The sequence below is a fragment of the Python bivittatus genome, unplaced genomic scaffold (assembly GCF_059951505.1).
Source record: "Python bivittatus isolate LINGU-HERP-01145 unplaced genomic scaffold, Pbiv_v1 ctg000120_np1212, whole genome shotgun sequence".
NCBI classification, from domain to species: Eukaryota; Metazoa; Chordata; class Lepidosauria; order Squamata; family Pythonidae; genus Python; species Python bivittatus.
The window spans coordinates 7,496,159-7,508,320 of NW_028277037.1; the positions used below are offsets into that span (position 1 = coordinate 7,496,159).

At 40.7% G+C, this 12,162-nt stretch overlaps 1 protein-coding gene across 3 annotated transcripts in view; it reads right to left on the reverse strand.

Annotated features, from left to right (window-relative positions):
- The window catches only part of PHTF2 (putative homeodomain transcription factor 2), an 80,415-nt gene that overhangs the window by 60,492 nt on the left and 7,761 nt on the right, over window positions 1-12,162 (reverse strand). Inside the window, exon 2 of one of the 3 annotated variants that reach the window (XM_088134938.1) lies at window positions 8,251-8,327. The exons of the other annotated variants lie outside the window; for them this stretch is intronic. The gene's annotated coding sequence lies outside the window, so the exon portion shown is untranslated. The remainder of the gene's footprint in view (window positions 1-8,250; window positions 8,328-12,162) is intronic. 3 annotated transcript variants of the gene reach the window in all.

A 12,162-nucleotide genomic window follows, 5' to 3' on the forward strand; every position in this document is an offset into this window, starting at 1 on the left:
TGTGAGAGTGGGTGAAAGGAAAAAGAACTTTACTTTGTAAGTGGCGGATGAAATGCAGTTGTAGCTGCAAAACAGATTTGTAAAGAACTCTGGGTAAACTTGCGAGAATATTTATTTAGCATTGCACAGAACCTCAAAGTGAAATTTCTTAGAAGCTTTAAGTACCTCTACTAGGTATAAAGTATAGTAGGAGAGCCATGTTAGTCTGTGGTAGCAAAAAAACAGCAGTCTGGTAGCATCTGTTCCAATTAACAAATGCTTTTGTGAGCACTTCATCACATACAGAGTGGCTAGACTGACGTAGGATTTAAATTGGGGTAAGGTGAGGGGGCAGGGAAGGAAGGGAAGCCAAGTTGGTCATGGAGATGCAAGTTACATTGTAAGTAACTTATCAATTAACAATTGTAATCATGTTTGCTGAGACCTTCTAAGACTGAGGCATGTGAGTTTAGTGAACTCTCAATGGTGCTGTTAAAGTTGCATTTTTTCAAAACAGTCACTTTGAGGTATATCATTGAGTGACCTGAGAGGCTGAAATACTCTGATATTACTTTGTCCTTGTTTTGAGTTCTGATGTCAAATTTGTGTCCATTAATTCTTTTGTGCAAAGCTTGTTCCATTTGTCCTATGTAGAATCTAGAGGGACATTGCTGGCAGATGATGGCATGCATCGCATTAGAGAAAGAGCATGTGGGCCCTTGTGATGGTGCTGCTGGTGTAGATGTGTGGGTAAAGGAGACATCTAGGTTTGTTGCAGGATTTGGTTTCTATGTTAGCAGTATTGCCCTGTTGTTTCTTGTTGCTTAGAACAATGCCTTCTTAATTCTCACCCCAGTGTAAGAGTTACATAACCAACCTGTTTTCACTTCCTTCTCCCAACCTCACCCTAACTTAAATCCTACATCATAGCCACTCTATGCATCTCATGAAAGCTTATGCCTTTTAATAAAATTTGTTAGTTGGAAAAGGTGCTACCAGACTTCTCATTTTTTACCAAGTATAAAGTTGAATTTTCCATGCATGCCATGGAAATGGCATGGAAATGGAAAATGGAATGGAAAATGGAAAAGAAGATGAGGTGGTGAAAAGTATCATGCTCTTTTGAGCTATAGTCTGAAATCAATAGAAGCTTCCATACTGTACCTGGATTTGATTAAAGGGCATATGAAAAAAAGTGATCTATCAATAATCCAATAATTATCCAGTAATAATAGATGTATTTTTAACATTTATCTACCACTTGTCTTGCAATAACTTACAATGACCATATTGCACTTGCTTACTTTTTATCTCCCATGGGAAAGCTGGATCTGAAATCCTATGATTCTATAAAGAAGCTATACACGCTTATTTTAGATTTAAATTGGGCATAAAGCCAAGAGTAATATTAGAACAAAGTCAAATGTTGTCAGCCGACTGCTACTACATGAACAATTTTAGATTAACTCTAAAATTCTAAACTTACAATGACCATATTGCACTTGCTTACTTTTTATCTCCCATGGGAAAGCTGGATCTGAAATCCTATGATTCTATAAAGAAGCTATACACGCTTATTTTAGATTTAAATTGGGCATAAAGCCAAGAGTAATATTAGAACAAAGTCAAATGTTGTCAGCCGACTGCTACTACATGAACAATTTTAGATTAACTCTAAAATTCTTCTTGGCATAATACAATTGTTAATTATGAGGATTATCTAAAATGGTTATATGCACTGTAGAGTTTGGCTTCCCTTGTTATAATTTCCAGTCTACTTGGCTTGCGGTATTCTCTGCAATGTAGCAATGAGAATGATCAGCCATCATCTACTTTTTTTTCCTCTAGGTGCTACCAACTCAAGTAATATTAACCAGCATCTGCTGACAAAGAGAACAAAAAAGCTTGGCAGGAACACACTAACATGATTTGGGTTGTGGTGAAAAAGAAGAAGTGGTGAGAGAGTAGCATCATAACTGCATTACTTAAAAGTAGGATCTTAGCTCTCCTATTTTCTTATCCAAGAATTTCTCTGCAAGCTTTTTGCACTTAGCAATTTACGAAGAAATTAAAAATAATGCCAGGACTCTGGCAGTGCCACTATTTGCCAAAACCAATGTATCTGTCTAAATCAAGAATGATTTAAGCAGTACTCAAATAGGTTTATTCGTTGGATAAGCATGTGAGTATGAGCTTCCAATCCAGAAATGGGCACAGCTTGTGCAAAGGCCTTCTAGCCATGGCTGCTATCTGCTCTTTGAGCAGGAACTGTGAGTCCAAAAGGACTCCCAAATTGGGCATCAATTTTGTTGGGGGAATGCTGAACATATTCTAACAATGTCACAGCAAAACCAAGTAAAATTTTATGTAGAAATTTATATTCAATTAAAATTAATAGTTTTTGCTTTACAGTTTGGAAAATGTAGGTTCCCCATATCTACACAAAATGTAATTTTATCTGGGATAGTAATGAAGTATTGATCGAAACGAAATAAAAACTCCCCTTTTTCTGGACAAACAACGTTCCAGCCCATTTTCCATAATAATAAAGTGTTGATGAAAATGACAGCAAAAAGTATCCTGCTTTGGAGTGATGGGTTATGAAGTAAAGTGCTATTATAGTTAAGGGAATGGCGGCATATGCATTTTTTAAATAAAACAGGCAAAGGAATGTTTTTAGCATTAGTTCAATATAATCTGAACCACATGACTACTGAACACCATACCCATCTACTCAGAAATGAGCTGACTGACTTCAAAGTGATCCCAAATAAGTAATCTATGAAAGAAGCTATGTATCATGTACAACTTTCTAATTAAAAAATACTGTTGCATATCTTAAATTACATGCATATACTATCCCACAAAACCAAATTGTCACTTTATGACAGTATTCTCCAAGCTGGTGCCCTCCACATATGTTGGAATTATAATTCCCAAATTTATGGCCAGCATGGTTGATGGTCATGCTGGTGGAAACTCTGGGAGTTATAGCTCAAACTCCTGTAAAGTGCTCAAAGTTGGGAGAGGCTGTTTTAGATGGGAAAATCAGGAGTCAGCATAAACCTCTTCTGACACTGAAATCCTTCCCTTCCAGCAGCTGGCTCTGAACTTTCCTTTTCTTGCCATTAAAGCCCCACTCAACCTGAAGGGTGCATATACAAGGGTACGTTGAGAGAGACGAGGGGTGGGATGGTCAAAATCACCAAGATGGAAGAAGGAACATTACAGCAAAAACCCTGCCTCTTTTGTACCTGTGTACAGTATGATATCAGAAGAGAAAAATAAACGTAAATTCTTCTTGTCTGGCAGTCTTGGCCCTTCAATGGTAGATATTTGCCTTTTTTTCAAGTATGTGTATAAAGCATGCAGTAATACTTACAGACGCAGCCAAAAGTATTGGTACCCCTCTACTTTTTCCCAAAGAATCCTTTTTCTGTTAAGATAGTGGAGAGAGAGGGAGCCAGGGATGTGGTCCTTGTGACTGTATGCTGTGGTATGTTTTTGGGGTGGCGCTTACCTGGATGAAAGCTGGATTTTTGGACCTGCCCAGGATACGCTGGACTTATTCAGGCTGGAGGAGCGGACTGGAGGAGTGGACTGGAGGACGAACTATGTTGGAAGACGGCCGCACTCGCTGTCTTGCTGTTTAGCTGGCCATGCCTACCGAGCCGACCACATTTGCCACATCTGTGGACTTGGCGGCAGTTTTCTTTAACCTGGCGGCAGCTCAAGTTGCTTTTGGAGGACCCGTTCAGGCTGCTTCGGGGGACCATTTGGGTTGTTCCCTGGTCGAGTAGGCTGAGGAATGGGCTGGAGGACAGGCCACACTGGTGGACTGGCCACTTTTGTTTTCCTGTTGCCACACTTGTAGACTCAGCAGCACTTGTCCCTTTCTGTATCATCTATTCTTTGTTGCTGGATGTTGGGGCTTTAGAGGTGTGGGTGGTGGCCAGGTGGGGGGGGTTGCAGTGGAGTGGCAGGCTGCTGTGGACCCCCTCCCCTGCGGAGGCCTTTTTGCCTTACCTTCTGGTAGCCCGCGAGGAGAAAGAAAATGATGCAGCTTCCATCTGACAGTTAAGTGCCTGATCATTGGACTGTGGGTTTCCCACTGTGGACTGAAGATTGACTCCTTTCTCTGTGAGAGAGCCAAAGGAAAAATTGGTGGGGATGAAAGGAAAGGGAGCCCTCTACCAGCTGGGGGGAGCAGCAGGCGAGGAGTGTGTGGGAGTGCTAGTGTGTGGGAGTGCTTGGAGTGGAGTGGGGAGGTGGTTGCTGGGTACCTTGATGGTGCTGATAGTGAAGCTAAAGTGTCTCGGGGTGCCCAGTGTCCCCTCCCAGGAATGGCTGGAGAGGACAGTGGGAGGTTCCTGGTCTTAGGAATTGGGGGGGCTGGATTTTGGGATGAGGCTGCCGTTGGGGGGATGGGGTGGGCCAGAGTATTACAGTGATGATAGGCATGGGGAGATATGGTGGGAGACAGGGAGCAGGCCGCTCTCAGGGAATGGAGAACTGCTGTCTTATACCAGTTTCGCCTTCCAGCTCCCTGGTCTCAGCCCTGGTACCCTGTCAGCAGACCTTCAGAGGCCCTGGCTATTGGCTACTGCTACTAAATGCCAGGTTGGTCTGTAATAAGGCCTCCCTCATTATTGATTAATGAGAGGGCCGACCTGGCATGTACTACCAAGACCTGGCTAGGTCTGGAAGGAGGGGTAGCCCTTTTGGAGATATGCCCAGCTGGGTTTCAGGTGTGTGGCATCAGCCAAGACTCTGGGGCAAGGGTGGAAGTGTGGCAATTGTCATCTGGGAATGTCTTACAGCTTTCAGGGGCACTGCACCACAGGTCACCAGATGTGAGATCCTGTTCATTAAGTTGGGCTCTAGGGATCAGTTGGGATTATTGCTGTTGTACCAGCCTCCCTGCTGCATAGCAACCTCCCTGCCTGAGCTCCATGACTTCATTTCTGGACAGACAGTGGAGTTCCCCAGACTTAAGGTCTTGGGGGACTTCAATCTGCCTTCTCTAGGAGTGGGATCTGAGGCAGCTTGGGAGTTTATGGCCACCATAACGGCCACGGGCCTATCCCAGATCATCCAGAGCCTGACATTGGACAGTGGTCATACACTGGATCTGGTGTTCCTATCGGAGCACTGGCTATATGATCTGAAATTGGGGGAGCTCTTGGTGTCTCCCTTGTCATGGTCAGTTCACACCCTTGGGGTTCTCTAGTGCCACTATCCACTGAAGGGAGGCTGGACTCATTACATTGGTCCACCCCGGTGACTGATGGACCCGGAGGAATTTTAGAGGTAGCTGGGAGCTGTTCCTGCTGGTCTGCTGCATGGTCCATCCAAAGCCTTGGTCGCCACTTGGAATAAGGGGGTGGCTGAAGCTTTGGATCAGAATGCGCCCATGCGACCTCTCCCCTCTCAGGGATCCTCTCACTTCCCATAGTTTACGGAGGAGTTGAGGAAGATGAAATGAGAGAAGAGACATCTAGAGCATCAATGACACTCAACAAGGGACAAACTTGACCAAACATGGGTTAGAGCTGCTATTAAGACCTACCATGTGGCAGTGAGGGTGGCAAAGCGTCAGTACTTCTCCACTCTTATTGTGTCTGCAGATAGCTGTCCCATGGTCTTGTTTCAGGTGACACGAGCCCTCTTGGGTGAGCGGGGGCTCGGAGAACCTCTTGCAGGGGTACGTGGAAGAATTTGTTCAGTATCTGTTGGACAAAGTCACTTGGATTTGCTAGGATTTGGATGTCGGCCTTGTTGCAGGTCCAGAGAAGATGCCTGGGGAGGAGTCTTTCCCGGTTATCTGGGAACAGTTTGAGCCTGTTTGGCCTGAGGAGTGGACAGGGTCCTTAGGACTGTGAACTCAGCCACGTGCTCTTTAGATCCATGCCCCTCCTAGCTTGTTAAAATGGCCCTGGGGGTGTTGTGTGGTGGTTAACTTTTTTGAGTGAGAAGGTTGTTCCTTTACTTTGATTTACCCTCTCCTCATGAAGCCATCGCTGGACCCCTTTATACCGGACAATTTTTGTCCAGTATCTCACCTCCCCTTTTTGTGGAAGGTGGTTGAAAAGGTGGTTGTGCAGCAGCTTCAGACAATCATGGAAGAAGCAGATTATCTGGATCCCTTTCAGTTGGAATTCAGGCCCAGGTATAGGACAGAAACGGCATTGGTGGTGTTTTTGGATGACCTCTAGCAAGGGAGGGATGGGGGTTATGCATTCATCCTTGCCCTACTTCACTTCTCTGCAGCTTTCAATACCATCAATCATGGTATCCTTCTGGATCAGCTCAGAGGATTGGGGGTGGGCAGCATGATGTTGTGCTGGTTCACCTTTCTCCGGGGTCGATTCCAGTCAGTGGTGATTAGCGAGGAGAGACCCTGCCCTTGGTTCCTACTATGTGGGGTGGTGCAGGGCTTGTTGCTCTCTCCTCTCCTATTTAACATCTACATGAGGCTGCTGGCTGAGCTCATCCATCGCCATGGGGTGAGGTATCATCAGTACACTGATGATACCCAATTATTTACCTCTGATATTTTTTTTCATTTGTTTTATTATTTACAAGAATACGTTAAGTCATGCACCAATGCAAAGTGTCTGCTCAATGGGCTATGAAACAAAGAATGGTGAATACCATTTTCTTGTGTCAGTTTCAACTTATTTCACAGCAAATTGTGATTCTTTGGGAAGAAGTGGAGTAGTACTAATAATTTTGGCCATGTCTGTATAGTGCAGTATTTAAAGCATTTCCAGTTGAGCTTGACTTCTAGTGACTGCATGGACAAGTCTATGCAGCTTTCTTGGCAACTGTTTGCAACTGTTTTCTTTCAGAATAGTTTTCAATTTCCCAGTCTAGCTTACAGACCTGTTTCTCTTGTAGTCTCCCACCCATATAGGCTAATGTTTCTTAACTTCCAAGCCTAGCTAAGATCAGCCAGGTGCTGCTATCTATAACATATACTTTGAGCTAAAATCAATTACTCTGAAAATGGAGCTAAATCATACAAGTTTTAATACATTCTGATAATAGCTTGAAGTATTAGATTTATTTAAAGTACTACAACACTAGGTATATAAGGAAATTTATTAAGCCTAAGTTGGTTATCCTCTAGAAGGTCTTAATATTTGTCATGTTAACTATTACCATTTAACTCTAAGAACCCACAAACACACCCACACACAATCAAGTTTTGGATTATCCATGAATATTCATATTCATTGGGAGGCAAACCTTTGCAGATTAGAAGTACATTCCTTTTCTTTTTTTTTAGTCAATTGATTATGTGACATGACGATTGTGTTGATTTTTAGAGATCACACAGACAGACCTTCTCCAGGACAATCTGTCCCTAACCTGTCTCACCAATTGTGCACCCAACACTGCTGTAATTGAGTCTATCCACTTTGCCATCCCCTCTCTCCCTTTTTCCCCCAGCATTATGGACTTCTCAAGGAAGCTGGTTCTTTGCATAATGTACCAAAGTATTATATTTTGAGTCTGGTCATCTGCGCCTCAAGTGAGAACTCGGGATTGATTTGTTCTACGGCCCATTTGTCTGTTTCTTGACTATCCATGGTATTCTCAAGAGTCTTCTTCAATGCCAAAGTTCAAAAGTGTCAATTCTTAATCCTGATTCTTCAAAGTCCAGGTTTCACATCCACAGTGTGACGCAGGGAAAACACTGCCTGCACAATTCTGATCTTTGTAGGTATAGCCATGGCATGGCATCTGAGTATCTTTTCCAAGGCCTTCATTGCTACCATACCAAGTGCTAGTCTGTAGTATATTTCTTGAGTGCCAGTTCCTTTACTATTGACAATTAATCCTTAAAGGCAGAAGCTATTTCCCACTTTAATATCTTCATTGTCAGTTCTAAGACAGGTTGCTCTATCTGCAGTCATCTTGGTCTTCTTTAATTTAAATTTTCTCTGTGCTCCTTGATTTTCATTACTAGAGCTTGCAGATAATTTGCGTTTTCAGGCACCAGAGTAGAGTAATGTCATCAGCATTGTACAAGTTATTGATGTATCTTTCTCTAGTTTTAAAACCACACTCCTCTTCTTCCAACTGAGCCTCCCTTAATATACATGTAGCATATAGATCAAATTTTTCTAGTAGAGGTACAATTTGTTTTCCTAGATTCACAAAGACAGCTTAATGGTACAACTGAATACAGTGGTACCTCTAGTTACGAACGCCCCTCCTTACGAATTTTTCGAGATACGACCAGCTCCGGCCCCAAAAATTTACCTCTACTTGCGAACTCCACCTCGAGTTATGAACCGGATCCGCGGCCATTTTCCCTGCTGCCACGCGGTCGCGGCTTCCTGTGGGCGAGATCGCTGTAGTAAGGAGATGTTCGGTGAGGCTTCTGGTGTGTTTTGTGGCATTTGGAAGGTTTTTGGTGTGCTTGTCAGCATGGCTCCAAAGAAAATGCAGAGCAGGCTGGCAACTGACTTTAGACAGGTTTTTCCCAGAATTGAGCCTGCAGCTAATAGGCAAAGAAGAGAGGAAACCCCTGAAGGAGATCTCCCCGATGTCCCTTTGGAGGGGGACTCTCCCTCCAAACAATAACTGCCTCCCCACCCCATTCTCCCTCTTCATACTGTGCTGTACTGTACTTTTTTTCATGTTTTTGAGGTTTAAAAATAAAATGCATATGTTTCAGAACTATTTAGCCGTATTTACATTGAACCTTATGGGGGAAATTTACCTCGGGGTGCGACCAAATTCGGAGGGCGGATTAGTTGTATTTACATTGAATCTTATGGGGAAATTTGCCTCGTGGTGTGACCAAATTCGGAGGGCAGAACGGATTAACCGTATTTACATTGAACCTTATGGGAAACTTTACCTCGACTTGAGACCAACTCAAGTTGCAACCAGAGTCACGGAACGGATTAAGTTCGTAACTAGAGGTACCACTGTACTTTATTTAAACATCAAAATATTTTTTTCCTTTCAGATATTTAGCTACATTCAACAGCAGCCTTGAACAATCCCGTTGACAAACAGCTGCAGGAATTTTTAAATACTGTTGATTTCATTCTTAAATATGAATACCAGTATGTACCTCTGAATTCTGGATGCTGTATTTCCAAATTATAACTACTTATTCAGATTTACATTACTCTTGATATAGCTAAATATTAAGAAAAATCCTTTGCCAAATAAATAGAAAAGGCAATCTTTATTCAAATATTTCTGAATAATGAAAATGTTACATAATTTTTCATACTTCCTTAATCCAACTGTATGTGAAAAAGTCACTGTTTAAAGAGTCACTGCTACTTAATACAAACTGAAGTATCTTTCTATCCCTCTTCTTTTTGTCTTGTAACGACATATAAGAATCTATTCAAGAACTTATTTATGAAACAGTATGAAATAAATACACAGTAAGGTTCTTGTTTTTGGCAAAAGCTGCACTGCAGTAAATAAGATCATTCATCCATAACTCTAGTTAGAAAAAGGACTTCCCATTTCTTCTTCAGTGGCCTTTGCCAGCAGTTCCATGAATAGCAGTTCTTTGCCTGCACAAGTACAGCTTTGTTATTTGATTTGAAGCTATGATGCTAATTTCCTTGTTCTGCAATACATAAGCCTACTCCTCTGCCACGTTATTACACATATGGTACATCTATCACTCCCAGCTAACATTTCTCTTGTTTCCTTTGACAGCCATCTATTTTTTTAACAACAGGTAAATTAATAATATTGTAAGAAATTAGAGAAGTCAGTACACTATAGAAAATATAGTATAGTATAGGAAACAAACAGTAGAGTTTTCAAGAAACAACAGACTACACTGTAAAAAAGTAAAGATAAATTTGAAAAAGAATTCAATAAGCTTTATAGGCTGAGTTTAATGCAAATATATTCATTCTAAAAATTTGTGCAAGGCTGATCCCTGAAGCTTTGGGTATTATCAAATACATTTTTTCCCATCACTAAAATTCACAAGTATTATTGTCATCATGGCTTTCAGCCCTCAACTGTAAGCACAATCCTCAAGCCAAGTTCATTCACAAAGAGATCTGAGATCAATGCAATTTCAGGTTGTTTCTATTACAAAGTTATTTCCAAGTTATATGACTTCTAGGACAATGGATTTACAGTTTTTATTAGCACGTTAAGAATTCACATTTCACTTTTGTTAAAACTTTTAAGTTAAACTTTTTGAACGATCAATCAGTTCTAAATATAAATATATATAAACAGCACTAATACTTGTACAGAATCCAATTCCTGCCTTCAGGTTATGAAATGTTGCCAAACATATCCATGACTGTGTCCAAGAAGAACTTGGATTTGGAGACTTTAATTGCAAAACCATCTGCAAGAACAAACTTTTTTCATTCATCACATATTTTCATGAGGATATATTTGCAATCTTCCTCATACAAGATTTTGGTTCAGCTAAACAGATGAAATGTCAGTTCATAAATTATATATTTATAGGCAAGAAAGATTCCATTCTCTTTTCACATGATACTTGTTTTGTAGGAAAATGTGGCAAGTTCTTTGCCTAACGCAGCCATGGAAAACAATAACATATATTTTTCCACAATGCCTGGATTGGCTAATATAAGAAACAGTACAAGAAAAAAAATCACTGTGGTGATGTCATACTGCAAGCGTAAGACAAAAATGGATTCTGAGTAGCAGTGGAATTTCTATATATAACTATTTATTATTTTTAGAAAGAGACATTCCAAATAACTTACTATTCCCATCACTTAATTCTTCCTGGAAAACAAGCTGCTCTCCTTATTGCCAAAATCAAATGCACTTAGTTCAGTGCTCAACTGGATCTACCTATCAGTACTCAAATGACAGAACCAATGGGTGGAAATCCCTCTCTCTCTGATTATGTTCCCTTGAACTATATTTTGCAAAGTTATAGGGAGGACATACTTGCCGCTACTGAAAAATTCCAACAGCTTCTCTAATTATTTCATGATGTCTGTCTGTAACAACGTCCATAGCTGGAAAAGACTAAATCACTTCCAGCTCTGCACCACTTTCTACTTTCAGACTGTAGAAGGAGAGTCTACGTAGGATGTTTCCAGGCAAATTCTCTCTCATCTGACTTTCTTCCCTCCTCTACTTGGTCAGGTCTTCTTCCTTACTGTCAGTCTCCTACCACACCCCAAGGGCCTGAATTGTCTTAAGAATCTAGTTACCTTTGCAGAGAAGACTTTCTAACTAAGAGGAATAGCATTATTCGCTGCTTTAAAACTGACCTTATCTATGGAGGTGGTATCACAATCTAAAAGGCACTGCACGTGCATGAGTGAATTAGAGGGGGACATACCAGTCCAAATTTACAAAGAAGAACCAGAATCTGCGATTTTCAGTCAAAAGCATTGCTTGAACAGAAATAGAAAAAAATGTTTATGACCAACTGAATTCTTTGCTTTACAAAGGTCCAAAACAAGAACATGAAGGCAATTAAATTCCTGAAGATGTCATTCTGGAATTAAAGTCCTTGCAACAGAATATATTCTACTACCCGAAATCACATAACATCAATTGAACAAGGTCCCACAAGTAAAGGCATAGTTTATAAAAGTTATTGGCAGATATTAAATTAATGGAAGGAAGTAGAGCTTACAGATGTCAGTAAAAGCTCTCACACCTTTCTTGTAAGCAATGCTAGAGATCCACTAAGGCGTTTGGTTTGCTTTTTTTCTACAGATACAGAATGAACTATTTTTTAGAATAAGATGTGTTGCAAAAGCAATTTGCAAAATGTCAGGTTGATTTTTTAAATCCACTAAGCTTGCCTAAAGTAGTTATTTGGATTCAGGGCAAAGAATTTGATGCAATAATTTCTGCACTGGGCCATACCCAGTTTACAACTAAATTTAATTAAATTTGAAATATAGTGTAATTAGGAAGTACATCCCACTGGATTTAGTGGGATTTAACTCTGTATAAACAAGTAGAATTATGCTACAAGCTTATAAAGTCTGTACTAAGGTATATGACCTACAGGGGTTTGCTAAAGTATATGAGTTACTGCACAAAAGACTTCTAGGGAGATAATTTTAATCCTTCTAAAGCTTAAGGGTCAAATATTCATTTGCAGCTGGATATGATATAGAAAATATAATAGTGTTCAAATGCAGAATATTTAAATCATCTTATCATTTCATC